The following is a 20,066-nucleotide window of genomic DNA, read 5'->3' on the forward strand; positions in this document are numbered from 1 at the left end:
CCAGGATCAAGCTCATTGCTTTGACCTTTGTGTCTGGCCATCGTTCAAGCTAAAACTTGGAGGCTTTTTGACACTAACACAACTACTGTTGGGGGGGGAATCAGAGAATGGAATATTCAGTGAAAATCAAGAGTGGTGGCCTCACTTTAAGAACAAACATAAGCATGTCCCACCTAATATCAGGGTGCAAGAGGAAACTTGCTAATATTGATAAGGTGGCAGTTTCCCAAAGCCAAAAAGATCTTCTGGAAGGCAGCAGATTGACCACCAGTTTGATCTCTGCTGCTTACTGGTGGCACAGGGAAACTTGCAAAATGCATCCACGATCAGTTCCTCAGAAATCTGTCAAGTGGCCCTGAGCCTTCCCATCCTCAGAGATGCCTGTGAAAATCCTCCTCAAGGAAGCCCTTCTGAATTCTGAGTCTGATGAGGGTGCTCCTTCTCCTTCAGGTTTGTTGCTGTAAAAAGTCAGGCAGAAATTATGAAGAAGGAAGATAATCACTTCTTACTCTACGGATCAGGTATAATTCACACAAGGTAAGAAAGATAAGGATGTCAGAGCTGGGATGAGAAATTTGCAAGCCCAAGGCAGGGTTCAAAAATGATGCCACTCTCTTCCCCACTATCCCCTGGGTGTGACTGTTCTTCAGAGGCTTTAAACTTTCCCAGTGCAGGTGATTGACCTTACTATAAAGCCAATCCCTGAATTTTCTGGCATTAAACACCTGCGTTTGTAAAGATAAGTTAAAAAGTGCCACTCCTTGTACCCCTCCCCATGTTGCATCCTAGATGATGTCTCTGTTGCCTGGCCCTAGTCCCATCTCTAGGACAAAGATAGTTCATAGGTCTTTAGCACTTTAAGGTTTGCAAAGCTCTTGATGCACCACAATCCGGTGAGGTAGATAGTCTAAGGATCACAGTGCCCACTTTACAGATGAGGAAACTTGAGGCTCAGCGAGGGGAAGTGGCATAAAATATATTACGATATTGTATAATATTGAATACAATTTTATGTATTGTTTACTCTGCTTGGTTTCATTGATTTTAATATATGCTTTTGAAAGCTTTATATACCATGCGGGTATACTACTTAAAGCTGATTAAGTATGGTGTTTGTGATTATTTATATTAAAAATTAAATGTTAAGAGTATAACTGTCTTTTGGACTAGTAGCTCACACTGATATAGCCTGTTATAGTTACAAAGCACTTTACATCCATTTCCTTGTTAGATCCTTAGAAAAGATCTGTGAGGGAAGTAGTATAGAGATTATTACCCCTACTTCACAGGTGAGAAAACTGAGGCTTAGTTTTTTACTCTCCGGCCAGCAGCCCCTGATCCCCAGTCTCTAACCTTATTTCCTGTGCTAGGGATTGAGGCTCAAATGTGGATTAGCTTGTCCAAAGTTGAATAGGAAGTGTGTGACTTAGTGGGCACCAGGTCATCTTATTTGGCATCCAGGGCTCTTTCTGTTTGCACCACACTGCTTCTAATGATGTCATTCTCTTGAAGAGAAAACCAGTCCACTTAATAGACCATTTTTTTTTTCAGGAATTCACTTAATAGCACTTAGTACTGTAAGTAGGAGTAAGATCTGCCTGTAAAGCAGCATGCTTCCAGAAGCTGGTAGGTGTCAGTCTCCTGGCTCTACTCACTAAATGTGTTACGATCCCATGACCTCTGACATGGGAGGACCTGTAAGAACAGGGAAGGACTCGGTTGTTGCCACGAATGCAGCTGTTATTGACTTTGTAACATAACATCTTTTCTGCCAGCGCATTTGTACATGCTCTAAGCTCTCCACTACCTTACGGTATAGCCCGATGCATGAGTTTTTGCCAGAAGAACACACAAAACAGAGAAACATAAATATAAACACATAGGGAAAGCCACCCAGATTACATGACCCTTTGGAGCTGTGCTGCTGTTAGAGTGGGATCTTATTTGGCTCACTTGCTCTTTCTTCTATCCACTTACTCAGCTTTACAATCACAATATAAGGCCCACATTAATAAAACACCTGCAGAATCTCTGCTTTTCCAAGCTACCCACAGGCAGTGTTGAGAGGCTGGTTCCCTTGTTGGGTCTGTTGGTTGCAGCAACTGCCTTCATCAGATCATTTGCCCTGCATTTCTGGCTGGAGTAACAGTGATACAGGGCAGGTGGGCTAACTTTTCCATCTATCAGATGGCAATAACAATTCTTTGTGGCCTTCTTCGTAAGGGAGAAGTAATAACTGAGCAATCTTTGGAAAACCATATCCAGTCTTCATAATGTGCTTAGATGCTTTTGAACTGAAGTGTCTGCCTGTCAGAATAATGGGAACTTTTCTACCTAGAACTTTCGAAGCATATGGTTTAGGACAAACAAGGAATAGCCGTGTGTATTATTCCAGATGTTGTTACAAATGGAAGGGCAAAGCCTGCCCTTTGGTGAGTCCATATCATTTGAAGGAAAAAATTCAATTTGTTTTTTGATGCCAGTAACAGACTTTTTCTTTACTCCTTACAGTGAGTGATAGCCATGTATTGGAAAATGTATAGGCCTGAGAGTCAGAAGACTTGGGCTTGAGTCTCAGAGACTTTAATCCTCTGACACTTAATAGTCATGTTGCCTTAGGCAAGTCATTTCATTATGGTGGGCCTGGGCTTTGTCATCTGTAAAATGGGGATAGTAAAACTTGCCCTGCCTTAACAGTTATGTTCTACAAATTGGATGGGGAGTATGCCTGGTACAATCAAAAGAGTCCTGGATTTGGAATCAGGAAGTCCTGGATTTGAGTGCTAGTTCTGCCACATGAGCTATGGGACTGAGCAGGCTACTCCTTTGAGCCTCAGCTAGTATCATATGGAGAAGGCTATATTTGAAGATGGGGGACCTCAGCTTGACTTCTGGCTCTGTCACTGATTGGGTGGCCTTGGGCAAGTCACCTCACCACTCTGGGCCTCTGTTTCCTCCTCTGTAAAATGAGGGTTTGGGAATTAATTAATTTCTGACATTCCTTCCAGATCTAAAATCCTCTGATACTGTGGATGAATACTTGCATTGCCCACCTCACAAGCTAGTGGTAACAAAAGCCCTTTGTAAACTGTAGAGTGCTATAGAAAAGTGAGCTACTATTATCGTTCTTATTATTATTATGATTAAGGTGTGGGATAAAGGAGAGTAAGTATGTAAAATGCTTTGTAGAATGTAAGGTCCTTGATGGTAAGGACTGTGCTACCTTTATCTTTGTCTAGCACAGTATCTTTTAGAAAGTGGATGCTTTATAAATGTTGTTTTTGTTTGTTTGTAAACCTTACAGCACTATATAGATGTCAGCTGCTATTATTATTAATAAATGTGAAAGCACTTTGGAAACCATAAAGCGCTCTACAAATATAAAATTGTTAAAAGTTTAAAACTTGCCAAAGACTTCAGAGAGCCTCCATGTATCCCAGTGAATGTCTCTATTTAAATAATTCTATTTTTGATGTCATGTTACCTGGCAGAGAGTGCCAAGATGAGTCATATCTCATGTAGTGATATAGATGTGAATTTCAGCAGTGTCAGACCCCTTTCCCATAACTCAGCCCCATTTAGATCACATACAGGTCAGCTGACCAAGGGTTAACCACCTGCAAAGAACAGTAAGCAAAAGCAATGGGCCTGTGGGTTTTGGTTAGTCCACCACTTACAAAAAGCTAATTCTTCCTGATTGATGGACAAGTTATTACAGAGTTATCTGCAGCCTCATCACTGGAGTGCCAACAATTTGGATGGCTTCCCTCAGCTGCTTCAATCCTCCTTCACTTCCTGTCAGCAAAGAACATGATCCAACTAAGCAGTCCTGTGGATTGACGGATTCATTACCAGCACTCCCCAGCCCCTTCTCCTGTGATGGACAGGTTTCTTTGGCCTCTGAGGAGGTGCATTCTGGGAATAGCAGAGTAGCCTTAAGAAACAGCATGGCTGAGCAAAAAGAACCCCTGGCTGGGAGTCAAGAGTCTTGGTTTCTAGTTTCAGTTCTAACACTCACTATGTGACCCCAAAAGAGTCACTTTCCTGTTCTAGACCTCATATCCCACTTGGTAAGATGAGGAGAGTGAAGGGATTATTTACCAGGGGTGGGGAACCTGTGGCCTTGGGGTCACATATGGCCCTCTAGATCCTCAAGTGCGGCCCTTTGACTGAATCCAAACTTCATAGAACAAATCCTCTGCAGCCTCGAGGCCACAGGTTCCCCACCCCTGGATTAGACTGTCTTTAAGATCTTTCTTAGCTCCAGCATTCTGTGATCTGTAGTCCTTTTTCCTCTCTGGGCCTCACTTCCTCTAAAATAAAGATACTCACCTAGGTGTTCTTTAAAGGTTCTGTAAACATTGGTTTGTGTTTCTAGGCTGTCAGAGACTTTGGGCCTTCCTTCTGATTTTTGGTTGTCATATTCATTCTCCTGGGTATGATAGTTTGAACTTGGGACTAGAATTTATTCCTATTCTTACTGCAGAAGTTAAAACCAGAGAGGGAAGGTGATGCCCACAGTCATACAGGTAGTAAGTAGCAGGAATAGGATTCACACAGGTCTTCTGACTACAGGTCTGGCATTTGGGTCAAGAATGGGCCCAGAGTCTGAAAATTCAGTTCAGCAAGCAAACATTTAGTTTTTTCAGAGCCTCGGACCTTGGCAGTGAGGACACAAAGATGTTACGAAAAATGGCAGTTTCCAACCTCAGAGAGTTTATAGTTTAATAGGTAGGATAGATCATACATTTAAATCAGTATAAATTAAGATAGAATGTCAGACAAGGTAGATCTAGTCATATTATTTTAGGAAAATTTAAGGAAGGAGAGATGGATTGCTTCTCTTTTTTTCTTTTTTGAGGAACAAAGGACAACTTCATGAAGGAAGTGGTACCTGAGTAGAATCTTGAATCAAGATGATACTTTGAAGGGATGGAAGTTTGAACTTAATGATTTGCTCAGATTCTGGAGAATAGGGTCCCTTTTCTGACACTGAGGCTGTTACCTTGGTTTGGGAGCCCATTCCTCTCCCCACAACCCAAAGTGTTCCTGTCTATACTTGGTGAAAACTGGTCTCAGGATAGATATAGACTCAAGCCCAAAGGAGTAGGTGTAGAAGGGGAAGGAAGACCTGTTGCCAGAAGAGAAAAACATGAGGGATCTGTGCTTGTAGATAAATTTTTATATCTACCTATGACAAATACTCCCCTCTTTATAATAATAATAGTAATAATTCTATAGTAAGGATTACGGATCTTCTCTCCATGTAGTACCCAAGGTGGGAGCTACTGACTCTTCCCTTTTACAGCCTTCCTTTTAGAGTTTTTTCACAAAGCAGCCCAAAGGTAATTTGAATAACCTAATTTCCCTGAGGGAAGATAGAGAAGGAAGAGGAATCTGGGAGAGAGTGAGCATATTCTTCCAGGCTCTGTGGTATATTGAGGGGAAGTTTAGTTAATATGAGTTAAAAAGTGACAATGTCCTGATGAAAGGGGGGAAGCCAACATTATAGTCTCTCTATAACTCTGGGTGGGGATTGAAGACAAACTCATTTGAATAGTTTAAAGGGGAGGGCAGATTTGCGTAGCAGTCCAAGAAGTCCTCGGAGTGGGGCAGCAGGAGAGCTGGCAAATGTAAAGTGCAGGTGGGCAGCAGAACTCTGAAACTAAGCCACAGGAAGTAGAGCAGAGGTCTCCCAGACCTGACCAGTGTAACCAGTGATGCCTGGATAGAGCTTCAGGGGAAAGAGCAACTTCGTCCAAAGAACCTTCAAAGAGGAGCACCAACAGGAAGGTGCAAACCCTCTCCAGTGCCACCCGAGATAGTACTAAAAGACAAGAAAGAATAAAAAGTAGTCAGACTCAGCAGCCTTGTGTTTGATAAGCTCAAGAATATAAATCACATTAGGAGGAACTCCTTGCTAGGGAAACAAGAAAGCAAGTTGAGAGAAACTAATTTTAGATTTCTGCCATGTGCCATAATAACCTTAAAATGTATATGATCCGAACGTGAAAGGTTACTCTAGAAAAAAGTGAAAAGAAAATCACATTAGGTTTATATATCATAGTGATGACTAGGAGAAGGAATTCTTGACCTTATAAGAAACAGAGGTGATCTCAACAAAATAGATAATTTCTATTATGTGAAATTGAAAAATCCTTGAACAAGCAAAATTTAGCTAGGATAAGAAGGGAAGCTGTCAAAAATGGGTTAAAATCTGCATCAAACATTTTTAACCTTTTGGTGCCTTAGTTTCCTCATGAGTAAAATGAGGGGGTTGGACTCAATGTCCTCCAAAGTCTCTTGTAGCTCTAAATCTGTGGTATTATGAAAATACATACAAATATATAATATTGTAGTCATTCTCCTGGATGAGTAAGTGGTTAAAGGATATGAGTAAACAGTTCTTAGAATTGCAAACTCTTAATAATGAGATGAAAGATTAAATACAAATAAAAAACAACTGAGATTTTCCAACCCCAGCAAATTGGCAAAGATGACAAAAGATGGAAATATGTAATTTTGGAGAAGCTCTAGAAGTACTCCACATTAATACACTGTTGGTGGAGCTATGATTTTGGTTCAACTGTTCTGGAAAGCAATTGGAATCATGCTTTAAAAAAAAAAAAGTGATAAGATATCCACTCCATTTAATCCAGAGATACCACACTGAGTATTTATCCCAGCAAGGTTAAAGACAAAAAGGAAGGTGCTATCTGTACCAGAATATTGATGACAGCACCTTTTGTGGTCACAAGGAATGGAAAATTGTAAGTGCCCACTGATTGGAGGATGGCTGAACAAACTAGTCCATGAGTATAATGGAATATCACTCTTTCCTAGGAATGACTACGAAGTGCTCATAGGCTCTTGCATTTGAGGCTGAAAAGAACCTTAGGTGTCATTTAGACCTGCCCCTTCATTTTCTAGATAAGGAGCTGAAGCCAAGAGAGGTTAAGTGATTTTCCTAGGGTCACGTTGCTAGTAATTGTCAGAGGATTTGAACCCAGATCTTTCTAATTTCAAGTGCAGTACTCTCTTCACTACTCTGTGTTCCCTCTAGCATGGGAAGCCTTATGGACTGCAGCAGAGAGAAGGAAGCAGAACTTGGAAAACATACACAATGGTTACAGCAATGAAAAGGGAAGAAAAAGAAAATAATGTTGTATGGTTATGACCAAGAAGAGTTCAGGAAATGCACCCTTCTCCCATTTTTGCAGAAGTGGGGGACTATGGGTGTGGAATATTGTATACACGCTCAGATTTGGTTTTACTGAAGTGCTTTTCTTTTTTTCATTGTTAGAAGGGATGACTTGCTTATGTAGGAGGGAAAGGGGTATGTTTAAAAATAAAGGTGATATAAATTTTTTTAAAAATTATTTTAAAATAAAAATAAAAGACTTTATGGGGGGGAGGGTAGCTTGCTTGAAGGGGTAAGTATTTCAACTCAATATGGACTTGGAAGAGAATCCTTTCTGTGTTCTTTAATGTATAAATAAATGTGTTCAATATTTTGAGCTTTTTGACCCTGAGTGCTTGTAAGGGGAGCTCATAGTTATGCTTGGGAGGAGTGCCAGCTGTGCAGTGCCACCATTACACCATGCTATCCCATATAGCCATACTCTCTAATTATCTTGCCATTATTCCTGCTTTTGATTTAATTATTATCACCTGGAGCAGCATCTCTGGATTGGACTGCCAAAAACCAACCTCCCTCTTCTCCCTGTCTCTGCAGGAGTTAATCCACTCAGGCCAAGCTCCTTAGATTGGTGAGTGAATGAATACAAACTAACTAGTCCACTATGTCCAGCCCCAAGTTCTGAACCAAACCAACACCTCTGCAAATCGACCTCTTGCTCCGGGCACAGTAATAAAATTACTACCATTGTTCCTGGAAAAGTCATATCATTTGGCTGCCCTGTGGATCAACTTATCATTACTGTGACTCCCTGCATCTTCCTTTCCTTGGCCATCACTCCCATACACATTTGTCTCACTTCTTATAGTATTATCCCAAGAACTTAGCCCAGCATCTAGAACAGAGTAAGCATTTAATAAATGTTTTTTCATTCATTGTTTTTTTAAGTTCATTTCTTTATCAACACTTCATGGTTTACAAAGTATTTTATACTCTCTCATTTCACCTGATCTTCAAAACAACCTTGTGAAATCAGTAGTACAAATATTCCTCTCTTCATTTAACAAATAAGGAACCTGAGGCTTAGGTTCATTTTGCCTGAGGCTACCATTTGGTAAGGAGGAGAGCTGGTACAGCAATCTGAGTCTCCTGACTTGAAATCTCATGTGTAAAAATGCCTTCATTTTATAAAGAAGGAAACAAGTCTGGAGGAGGGAGATGACTGTGTGACAAGCTTCCACAGCTGTCAGAAGCCCAGGTTTCTTTGATCCCAGTGTAGGATACCTTCTCCCACCATGCACACATTCAAAGGAAGGAGAGATAAGCGTACCTTGAAGTAGCTAGATTAGGTTTCTTATGCAAAGTAGAACATGAAGGTTTGGTAGGCCAGCCCGTGCTCTCTAGGACCCTCCCTGAATATTGATTTTCTCTTAGCCTCTAGTATCTAACATAATAAGTTCCCTGCTATAGCTCTTAAATGAATCCAAAGGTTCAGGAGGCAAGAACCTCACAGCTGTCAAAGGCCATGTGTCCTTGTCAGCTGCCCATTTAGGAAAAGATAGTTTTTGTAACCCCAAGTTTCCCATCAGTCTGAGGCTCTTACTTGACAGATTATGTAACTGGATGGGAGAGCTATTACTAGGACATGGCCACAGCTTTCCTTAGAGCACTCAAATTTAGCAGGTGCGGACCTTCCCATTAGGCTCCCTTTTGACACTACCCCGTACCTGAGTGGCATCTTCCTCAGCATCTGCCTTTTGGTCCTCTGGGGTCCCTGCCTTTTCCCCCTAGGATTTTCAAGCACCCCAGAATTTCTCCTTTCATAGGGTTGATGTCCTAGGTGTCATGGGGTCTTTCCCCACCCCATGCTTGGAATATGTGCTTATTACTGCTTGCCTTACATGCCAAATTTTCTAGTTATGATTCTGCTGGCTGGAAGCTCCCTGGTCTCAGTCTTGTTTTCCTGGACTCAATGAAATGTCATACATTTTTTCCATCCACCCATTCTTCCCCAGAACTTTTCAGGCTCCCTGTACATTTTCCATACACATTGTATTGGCTGTCATATTTCTAAAAGGCAGGGAAAACATCTCAGTGTCGCTTTGGATAATTAGATCCCATTATTTCAATCCCTCATCATTAACATCTCAACTCATCTAATGTTGACATTAACATCTCATGTTCCTAACTGCCAAGGCCCACTAACAAAAACTGTATTTAAACTGGGAGCGGGGCACTAGACTATTGGACCAGGTCAAGCTAGGGAGAGCAGAACAAAAAGCCCACTTTAATCAAGTTTTTACTTTTCCAATGACAACAAGACAGTTCAAAGCACGAGTTGTTTTCTGAGAGCAGGACTTGTGAGCTGCAAAACTGTAAAATCTACCCAGTGGTAATTTAAAAGAAAGAGCACTATGTTTGTAATTACAGAACCTGGACTGCCGCTTACTAATATGACTTTGGGTAAATCACTTTTCCTTGATAGGCTTCAGTTTTCCCATCTGTACATGATTCGGTTTGGATTAGGCAGCCACTTAAAAGTACCTTCTAATTTTAAATCTAGGGTCCTATGAGATTTCAGGATGGGATCTCAACAATCCAAATCCCTCAGTTTATAGGTGACTGAGGGGTAGCATCAAAACTGAGGACCGGAGAAATCAAAGGCTCACAGGCAATAAGTGGCAGCACTCTCATGTACTTGTCTCCCCTTATTGAAATGTGAGCTCCTTGAGATCAGGAACTGTTTGCCTTTTGTATTCCTAGCCTCAGCATTTGGCACACTGCTGGTTTTTTGATCTCTTCTTGAAACAAGAAACCAGGCTACATAAGCACCAGTTGAGGGAACCATAGAAGTTTATCCTGGAGAAGAAAAAAGGGAACCATGGTCACCCATCTTCAAATATTTGAAGACCTGTCATAGGGAAAAAAGATTAGATTTTTTTCCTCCTTGTCCTGAGAGAGCAGAAAGATTTAGAACTGGGGGCAGCTAGGTGGCACAGTAGTAGAGCGCTGGCCCTGGAGTCAGGAGGACCTGAGTTCAAATGTGATCTCAGACACTTGACCCTTACTAGCTGTGTGACCTTAGACAAGTCACTTAACCCCAATTGCCTTGTCTTTCCTCCTCCAAAAAAAAAAAAAAAGATTTAGAACTGAAATGTAGAACCAGACCTGGAACATAGGAGTCCAACCCCAACTTCATCATTTTGTGGAGGAGGAAAATGAGGCCCCCAAAAGGCCACATGATTTAGCAGAAGGCCTGTGGGTACCAAGTGACAAAGCTGGGATTTTATTTTAGCTGAGTCTTTTGACTATAATTCTACTGCTCTTTCTACCACATCAATTAGATGGTGGGGTGGGTTTCAACTTCCTTGTAATTGAAACTAACCAAAAGTTGGAACGAGATGCCTCAGAAGATGGTGAATTCCCCACCTCTAGGGGTCTTCAAGCAAAGGATCCCATGTTAGAAACTCATTGGAGCAAATTCCTTCTTTAGAAGGGATCCTGGACCTCTGAGGTCCCTTCTGTCTCTGAGATCTTAAGCTTTCTGTCCACACCGATCTTCCTTCTCTTTGACCTGTTGCATAATTAAACATATTCTCTGTTGTTTCATGAATGTGGCTTGTTTCTCCAACTAGATTGTGTCTTATTCATCCTTGCTTCCACCTTTCCCACCCCAGGCCCCCCCCCCCCGCCCCTGCCAAGCCATAGTGGAGCTCGGGGCTGAACATTTGGTAAAGATAAGATGGATGCTGAATTTCACTAATCAAATTCCTCTCTGTCCTTTTAAACCTCTACTTGGTTTCCCTCCATCCCTTCCATTGATGACTTCCAGAGCCTCTGTTTTGGGGAAGGGCCTAGACCAGCCATCCTTCATTCTCTGAACTTTACCACTTTCTCCCTCCACCCCCTCCAGCCCTCTTCTCCCATTAGCAAATTTCTCCAGGAACCTCAGTTTTGAGAAAGGGCTTACTTGAATCAGCCATCCTTCATTCTCCGGACTCCACCGCTTCCTTTTCCTATGCCCCTTTCCTTCTTGCTTTTCAGCTTCCTTTTATGTGTTGTTTTTCCCGTTAGAATGTGAGTTCTCTGAAGACAGGGCTTCTCTTTTTGCTTGAATTTGTATCCCTAGTGCTTTCTTTGCTCAGGGCCTGGCACATAGTAAGCACTTAAAATGCTTGTTGACTCAAATGCCATATCCTTATCACTTTACAGCTGGACTTTTGCAATAGCCTGCTGGTTGATCTCCCTGCTCTATTTCTGTCCTCACTCCAGTCTGTACTCCCCACGGCTGCTGAAATGATTTTCCTAAAATGCAGGTCTGACCTTGTCACCTGCCTGCTTAATAAATGCCAGGGATACCCTATCCCTTCTAGGATTAAATAGAAAAAAAAATCCTCTGGCATTTAAAGCTTTCATAATCCATCCCCTTCCTACCCTCTACAGTCAATTAACACATACCTTGTTGATCTAGCTCTAGACTCCCATGCCTTTTCGCTGTCTTTCTTCTAGGCCCAGAATGTTTACCCTTCCTGCTTCCTTTTAACATACAGCTCAGGGGCAGCTGGGTGCTATAGCAGAGAGAGTATCAGTCCTGGAGTCAGAATGATCTGAGTTCAAATCCAGCCTCAGATGCTTTGTGACCACGAGCAAGTCACTTAATCCCAATTGCCTTCAACAGAAACCCAACCAACCAAAAAGATACAACTCAAATCTCACATTCTACAAGAAGCCTTCCCTACTCCTCCACTCCCTTCTGCCCCCAAGTACCTTTGCTCTGAGATTACCTTCCATATACTCTATATCTGTCTGCTGTGTCCATAATTGTTTACATTTGAACGTGATCCTTTTGAAGATTTTGGCTGTATTTTTTTGCCTTTGTATCCCCAGCATACATAGTAAGTGCTTGGCTGACTGACCGATGCCCTCCTGGAAGCCTGTGGTAGGTAATGACCTTCTCCTAGCCCTGAAACCATACTTTGTACCTTTCTGATTCATTTATGTAATATGATGTTTTAGGGGCTAGTCTAATCCCTGAAGGTATGTCTTTCATAAATGCAAGACACCCCAATATGTGAAGTCTTGAACAAAAGCCCTGGAAGAATAGGTGCTTTATAAATGCTTCCTGACTGACTGGTTGATTATTACCCACTTTGCACCTATAAAATGCTTTAGAGTCTAGAAACTGGCGTGGGAGTGTTGACTTAAATCAGAAATTTAGACCACAAACATTTAACGGCACCTTCATTTTTCATTTTGCCATGAGACTTGTTTGAATTAATTACTACCTGTGCAAGTGACGACCTCCTGGGCTCTTGGAATGTTTCCAGCGTCCATCCGAGGCCATGAAGAGAGGACTACTTATCTCTATGAGAACAAGCCCCAGGGAACTTGGCGACAGGGACAAGTCAGATCCTTTCCCCACTCCCTTTTCCTTTGTTTGACCCCTCAACCAGTTAATAATCCTCTAAGTGTAGTTGTGGTAACAGAGGTAATATAACACTCTTCCTTTGCCAGTCACTGCCCAAGAACCCCTAGGAAGCAAGGGAAACTAACAAGACATTTCCCGTCCAAAAAGGGGAAGCTAGAAAGCCATCTTCGGAGCTGCTACTGACCCCTGCACAAAAATCTTACCAATCTGTTGCAGATTTGGAGATTGACAGCTATGTTTCCAGCCTCCCTGAGGTTTCTGTTGGCTAGAAAGAATATCCTTCAGTAAATCTTTTTTGGATGTATAGTATTGGATGTATGTATTAAGTTTTGTGAATGAACTTCCTTAATTTTTTCTCAGTATAGATTCTGATTTACTGAAAAAATCATTCATTTGGAAAGATTTGCTTCCAGATACATTTTCATTTTAAGGAAGAATCCTACAAGCCTAGAGAAATAGTAGGAATATAGACATGCTATCTGTATTCATGTATTATTCCCCCAGTAGGCAACAACAAGCTCCACATGGGCAGGGACTCTGTCTTATTTAAAGTTTGCTTCTGTTGAAGTGCTGAGCACAGAGTTCTGTGCATATAGCAGGTGGGTTTTAAAAACAAAAAAAAGTAGTTGCTTGAGTGAATGTATTGTGAGAGAGGTATAGTGGAAAACCGTAGACTTGGAGGCAAGAAACATGGGTTTTAGGCCCAACTCTACTACTGACTTTGTGAGCTTATGAAACACTTCTCCTGTCTGGAATTCTCTAATTTGAAGGAGTTGAACTAGATGATCTGATTCAGACAGCCTATGATTCTATGGCGCATTTCTTGGGTGATTTGATTTGTATCAGACTCAGTTGGTAAAGGGAAAAAGGGTTATGACCTTCCTGGGCCAAAGGGGTATGGATGTTGAGCTGCCCTGAGAATTAGAAAAATCCAGTAGTGCTGGATCAAGGTTGATTACTAATCAATGCCCATACTTCTTGCCCAGTAAATGAGTCAAGGCCTGTCCTGTGGCTGGGGTTCCCACTGGATATTTTATGATCTATCTCTAATGTATGGGAAATGGGCCAAACTTTGTTAACAAGTCAGGATTGAGATGCCCTCAGAACTGAGGAAGTCCTTGTTTCCACCCCCACAGAAATGAGTTGCACCTACTGCTGTGTCCAGTGGTCAATGCAGTGACCAGCCATGACTCCACAGGACCAGTGATGAAACATGGTACCCTCTTCCTGACAGAGGGGTGATGGAATCAAGGTGTAGAATGAAACACATTTTTGGGCATGGCAAATGTGTGGATTTGTTTTCTTTTACTATACTTGTTACAAGGATGTGTTTTTTTTTAATTTATTTGGGTGGGGGTGAAGAAAGGGGAGATAGCAATAGTGTTGCCCCTCCCCCCCAAAAAAGAAAATCCTGTCATCAAAGCATTTTTTCAATGCACAGAAGAAAGTTCAGATTGAAACAAATTGGACAGCTTTGAAAGTAATATGTTGAATTTAATATATACTTTTTTAAAAAAAAAAAGCAAGTTGTAAATAGATTTGTAATTTCACATATCCTCTTTTATGTCCTACTTTGTATGTGAAAATGTTTTTTCATCTTTTAATCATTAAATTTGGAATAAAAAAGAAGAGATTCTAGCATGCTTGTGAAAGATTTCTCTAAATGGTTGCTAAAGGCCCTTTTCTATTCTGAGATCCTTGACCTTCCATTGTTTCTTTGCAGCTAACCCTAACCCCTCCTACTTCCCTCTTCTGTTCCTACCCCAGGCTCTTGAAGGAAATTATCAATTTATACTCTAAATACACTACAAACTCACACTCCTTATCTAAAATCAAATTGGTACACATTGTTATAGGGAAATCCTACTCATCTCTTATTTGTTCCCATCACATTCCTCATAGCATCTGTTCCAAATGTTCTCTCTCACGCCCTCCTGCCCCCTCTCCAACTTTACTTCTCAACTGCTATTTCTTTGAGAGGATTGGGGTCATCATAGGATCACAGTTTTAGAGATGAGGGGGACCTCAGAGGTCATCTGGTTAAGCAACTTGCCCAAGGTCACACAGGTATTACAGTGGATCAGGGATTCAAACCCATTTCCTCTAACTCTAGAGCCATTGCTCTTCCCCCTGCACCATGCCTGCCACCAGACACGGGCTCCCTCAGTTCCCCTTATGTATTTCGTCTTTTCAGTGTTTTCACATTCCTTACTACTTCCCTCTAGTTCCAGAGTAGTAGGTTCTCCGTGTAAATGAACACCCTTCACCCAGGTGAACTTAGTTGGTTTCTTGAAAGATAGCCATGTAGGGATGGATATGTGACTCCTGACTGGTCGAGAGACCTCCCAGCCCATGGCCCTTGGGCACATTGAAGTAGTGACTTTGAATGGGAGAGGAGAGTAGATATGTGGGGAAATCCAGCATTCCAACACATCCCTTGATGCTCAGTGCTTGTACTCTCGGATAGTGCTAACAGCGAACTTCCTGGATATAACAATTTACTTACTGATTTCTTTGCTCTACTGAGTTACAGAACCAATCGATTCTTGTGTATTATGTCATCAAGTCTATATAGCTTCATCAGTTACTGCTTTACCGCTTGCTTTGATGAACCTGTTTGCTCACTATTGTCTATGATTATCTTTTTTGTAATATCCTTGATGGGAAGGAGCTAAACTGGCCAAGAGGAGGCAAACTTCTTTCCTCCCCTTTGGAATGACCAGTGGAAATGTTTTTTATCCTAAACTCCTCAAAAAGAGCTAAGCACTTTGTTGTTGTGGTTGTTGTGTTGTATCTGACCCTGTGGACCATATCATGCAAATACCGTCCATGGGGTTTTCTTGGCAAGGATACTGGAGTGGTTTACCATTTCTTTCTCCAGTGGATTAAGGCAAACAGAGGTTAAATGATTTGCCCAGGGTCACACAGCTTGTGTCTGAGGCCAGATTTGAACTTAGGTCTTCCTGAATCCAGGCCCAGCACTCTTTCTGCTGAGCTACCTGGCTGCCATTAGCTCTCATGGATTAACTTGTCCTCTCTATGTAGATAATTCTCAGATCTGTTTATCCAGCCCTTTTCTGCTGACCTCCGGTCTCGCATCTCCAACTGCCTGTTAGACATCTCAGACTAGATGTCATATAGACATACTCAACATGTCCAAAACAGAACTCATTACGATACTCAAAAATTCCGGTGGCTCCCTGTTACCTCCAGTATCAAATATATTGTCTTCTTGGTTTTTAAGGCCCTTCATGACATAATCCCTTCCTGCCTTCGCACATTTCTAACATCTTACCCCCCTCTACATATTCTGTGATACAGTGACACTGGCTTCATTGCTGTTCCTTGGACAAGATACTCCATCTCCCAACTCCAGCATTTTCATTGACTGTTTTTCCATGGCTGGAATGCTCTCCCTCCTCATCTCTGCCTCCTGACTTTCCTGGTTTCCTTCAAGTCTCAGCTAAAACCCTAACTTCTGTAGGAAGCCTTTCCCAATCTGTTGATTATTCTAGTTTGTAGATAGCAGTTTACATGTTTTCTCCCCTATTATGATCTCCTTGAAAGCAGGAACTGTTTTTGCACTCCCCTCCACCTTTTTCTATCCCCAGGGCTTAGCATAGTACCTACAACATAGTAAGCATTTAAACATTTGTTGACAGCTCTAATTGCATCTTGATTCTATCCACTTTCTTTGAGACCTTGCCTAATCAAGTTATCTTTCTCATATTCACCCTTTCTGTCCTGGATTCAACCCCCAGTCTATAAGCATGCTCAGGTATACCCTATCCTAGAAAGCTTTCCCTTGGATCTGCTGCTCTGTGAATCTGTCATCCTGTGGCTTCTCTTTTCTACACTAGTTACTGTGTTTCTCTGTTACTCTTTACACCTTTTGTCAATCTGGTGTCTGTCCATACTGTTCTAACAAAAAAGCCCTCTCCAAGTTCACTCTTGACCTTTAAAAAGTAATCCAGTTGTGTGTATGTGTGTCTGTTTGTCTGTCTGTCTTTATCCTACTTGACCTTTGTGTAGTCCCCTTGATTCTCTGTCCTCCTTTGACTTTAATGCCACTATATTGTCAGAATTCTCATCTTACCCTTTTGAACATTCCTTCTCTGTCTCTTTCAATGGCTCCTTATCCTCCCATCCCTTAAAAATAGCTGTTCCATCCTGTTCTCTTCAATTTGGAATTCCACTCATTACCACCCTGAAGCAGTATCTGAAGTCAGTATCACCAACCTTGATTTCTTCCTAGAATTCCAGTCCTATATCTGGCCTACTAGACCTGCATGTTCTATTGACATTTCAAACCCAATATTAGAACCCAGTTCTAAAACAGAGCTTAATATTTTTTTCCTTCAAAACTTGATTCTTAACTTTATTTAATGGCATTTCCCTCCTTTGTTTAATGTTAATGGTACCACTCACTTTCCTAACTTTTAGCCTTGGAATTGCCTTCAATTCTTTGCCTCTTTTCACACCACATATATCCAGTTAGCTGCCAAGTTCTTTAATGTCTACATCTACAATATCTCTTGTATCTTCCTTCTTTCCATTCCCATCGCTACTATCTTAGTTCAGGTTTTCATCCATTCTCCTCCACTGTATTGTCAAAGTTTCACAACTAATCATCCTGAGTCTAGGCCAGGGGTTCCTAACCTGTTTTGTGTCATGGACCCTTCTGGTGAAACCAATAAGAAAATGAAAGCAGTCTGATAGAAACTAGGTATAGACCAATATCTCACACTGTATCCAAGATAAGCTCAAAATAGGTGCATGATTTGGACAGAAAGGGTAACATCATAAGCAAATTAGTGGAACAAGGAAGAAATTAATTGTCAGATTTATGGATAGTAGAAGAGTTCATGAACAAATGAGAGATAGAGAGGTTCACAAAAGGTAAAATGGAAAATTTTGATTATCATTTAAAAGTTTTTATACAAAATCAATAAAGCTAAAATTCAAATTTCTTTGTTAATCTTATCATTTGACATTGAATCAAATCTACAAGAAAAGCAACTTCTTCAGTTGATTAAGAATCACAAGATATGAATAGGAAATTTCTAGAGGAACAAATCAAATCTATCAATAGCCATATTTAAAAAATGCTCTAACTCACCACTAATTAGAGAAATGCAATAAAAACAACTCTTAGGTACCACCTTACATCCATCAGATTGGATAAGATGACAAAACACAAAAAGAAAATGATAAATGCTGGAGGTTATGTTGGAAAACAGGTATACTAATGTGCTATTGGTAGCACTATGATATTTGTCCATTCTGGAAAGCAATTTAGAACTATTCCCCAAAAGCTATTAAACTGTGCATAGTCTTTGATTGAGCAATACTGCTACTAGGTCTGTATCCCAGAGAGATCAAGGAAAATGGAAAAGGACCCTATAGGTACAACAATATAGCAGGTCTTTTAGTAGCAAAGAATTAGAAATTGAGAGGATGCCTATTACTTGAGAAAAGGCTGAACAAGTTGTGTTATATAAACATGATGGACTACTGTTGTGCTGTAAGAGATGGTGAAGGTTTCAGAGAAACCTGGGAAGACTTGTGAATTGATGCAAAGTAAAGTGAGAAGAACCAGGAGAACAATTAATACAAAGCAGTAATTTTTAATTAATTAATTAATTTAGTTGTCAACATTCGCCTCCAGAAGTTTTAAATTTTCTCCACCTCTCTCTCTTCCCCCCTCCCCGAGACAGCATGCAATCAGATATAGGCTCTACATATACATTCTTATTAAACATATTTTCACATTAGTCATTTTGTATAGAAGAATTAGAGCTAATGGGAGGAACCACAAAAAGGAAAATACAAAGAGCAGATAGTATGCTTCGATCTGCATTCAGATTCCAAATTTCTTTCTCTGAATGTGGATGGCTTTTTCCATCATGAGTTTTTTGGAGTTGTCTTAGGTCCTTGCATTGCTGAGAAGAACTAAGTCTATCAAAGTCAGTCATTGCACAGTGTGGCTGTTACTGTGTACAGTGTTCTTCACTCAGTGCCTGCTCATCATTTCTTGCAGCCCAACAGTATTCTATTACATTCATATACCACAACTTGTTCATTCATTCCCCAATCGATGGACATCCCCTCAATTTCTAGTTCTTGGCCACTACAAAGAGAGCTACTATAAATATTTTTGTACATGTGAGTCCCTTTCCCATTTTTATGATCTCTTTGGGATACAGACCTAAAAGTGGTATTGCTGGGACAAAGGATACACACAGTTTTATAGCCTTTTGGGGATAGTTTCAAATTGCTCTCTAGAATGATTGGATCAGTTCACAACTCCACCAACAATTCATTAGTGTCCCAATTTTCCCACATCTTCTCCAACATTTATAATTTTCCTGTTTTGTCATATTAACCAATCTCATAGGTGTCATGTGGTACCTAAGAGTTATTTTGATTTGCACTTCTCCAATAGTGAATTAGAGCATTTTTTCACATCTTCAGTCTCAATACAGGACCTTGAATAGACAGCAGCAGACAATAAATTGTAGTTGAATAAAAAATTTTGTGATTTTATCTCAGCATTCTTAAGCTACAAGGTCTACCTTTTGATGAACCTCATGTTGTAGTAGAAATAGCACTGGACTAGAAGTAGGGTAGGAGTGGTCTAATCCCAGCACTTCTACTCTTCTCAGCTACTCAATACTTATTGTGTAACTTTGGACAAGTCCTTTATTCTCTCTGGGCTTCAGGGTCCTCCTCCCGAAAATGAGAGTATTCATCTAGATAGTCATTGATATTCTATGATTCTAAGCACATAAAGGGAAATGATAGATGGGTGGGAGAGGTATAGACCCTAAATGTGGTCTGGGAACTACTAACTGTTTAAAGGTAATCTGATAAGGGCTCCATGTTGGAGTTTGTCTGGAGTTTACCTGAGTTTGTCTTTTACTAGTACTTTGAATTGATTTGCTTATAGAATTGACATATTTTCATCAAATTATTAGGAAAAATGATCCTAGACTTGGAAGGGACCTTTGAGACTATTCTAAGACTAGATGACACTGATATAGGCAGCTGGACAAGGCATCAAGGAAAGTACATTGGATTTGAAGTCAGACAACCTGGGTTGGAATACTGCCTCTACCACTAACTTACCTGTTTGATCTTAAACCGCCTTTCTGGGTTTGTTTCCCCATTGACAAAATGAGGGGACTGGGCTAGGTAATTTTGGTGGTTCTTTCCAGCTTTCAATCCTGTCATCCTAGCTATGGTGTTGTTCTGAAAGAGCTTATCTCATCCACATTCTTGCCCAAATCAGAGATGGGCAAGGACTTGCTGAGGCAGAGGGGAGGGATAAGGATTACTAGTACAGAGAGGTTGTTAAGGTGCACCCTGAGGGGTGAGGGGAAGATAGTCAGTAGGAGAGGTAATATAGGAAGAAAAAATGTTAATCAATGAGAGAGGAAGGAATTCTAGGCCACGATGAAAGATGGAATCCTGAGCTTTCTTAGAGCTCTAGTAAGAGAC

At 40.9% G+C, this 20,066-nt stretch overlaps 1 protein-coding gene and 1 long non-coding RNA gene across 2 annotated transcripts in view; one reads left to right on the forward strand and one right to left on the reverse strand.

Moving 5' to 3' along the window:
- The window catches only part of RPRD1B (regulation of nuclear pre-mRNA domain containing 1B), an 83,543-nt gene extending 80,221 nt beyond the window's left edge, over nucleotides 1-3,322 (forward strand). The window contains exon 10 of the mRNA XM_036751724.1: nucleotides 451-3,322. The gene's annotated coding sequence lies outside the window, so the exon portion shown is untranslated. The remainder of the gene's footprint in view (nucleotides 1-450) is intronic.
- A 1,371-nt stretch (nucleotides 3,323-4,693) lies between these two features.
- On the reverse strand, nucleotides 4,694-11,310 carry LOC118844884. Its single transcript, XR_005009984.1, has 2 exons — nucleotides 11,109-11,310; nucleotides 4,694-5,827 (listed from the first exon to the last, which is right to left on the reverse strand). It is a non-coding gene; the product is annotated as an uncharacterized LOC118844884 (long non-coding RNA).
- Nucleotides 11,311-20,066: the final 8,756 nt, after the last annotated feature.

The sequence above is a fragment of the Trichosurus vulpecula genome, chromosome 3, assembly GCF_011100635.1.
Source record: "Trichosurus vulpecula isolate mTriVul1 chromosome 3, mTriVul1.pri, whole genome shotgun sequence".
Taxonomy (NCBI): Eukaryota; Metazoa; Chordata; class Mammalia; order Diprotodontia; family Phalangeridae; genus Trichosurus; species Trichosurus vulpecula.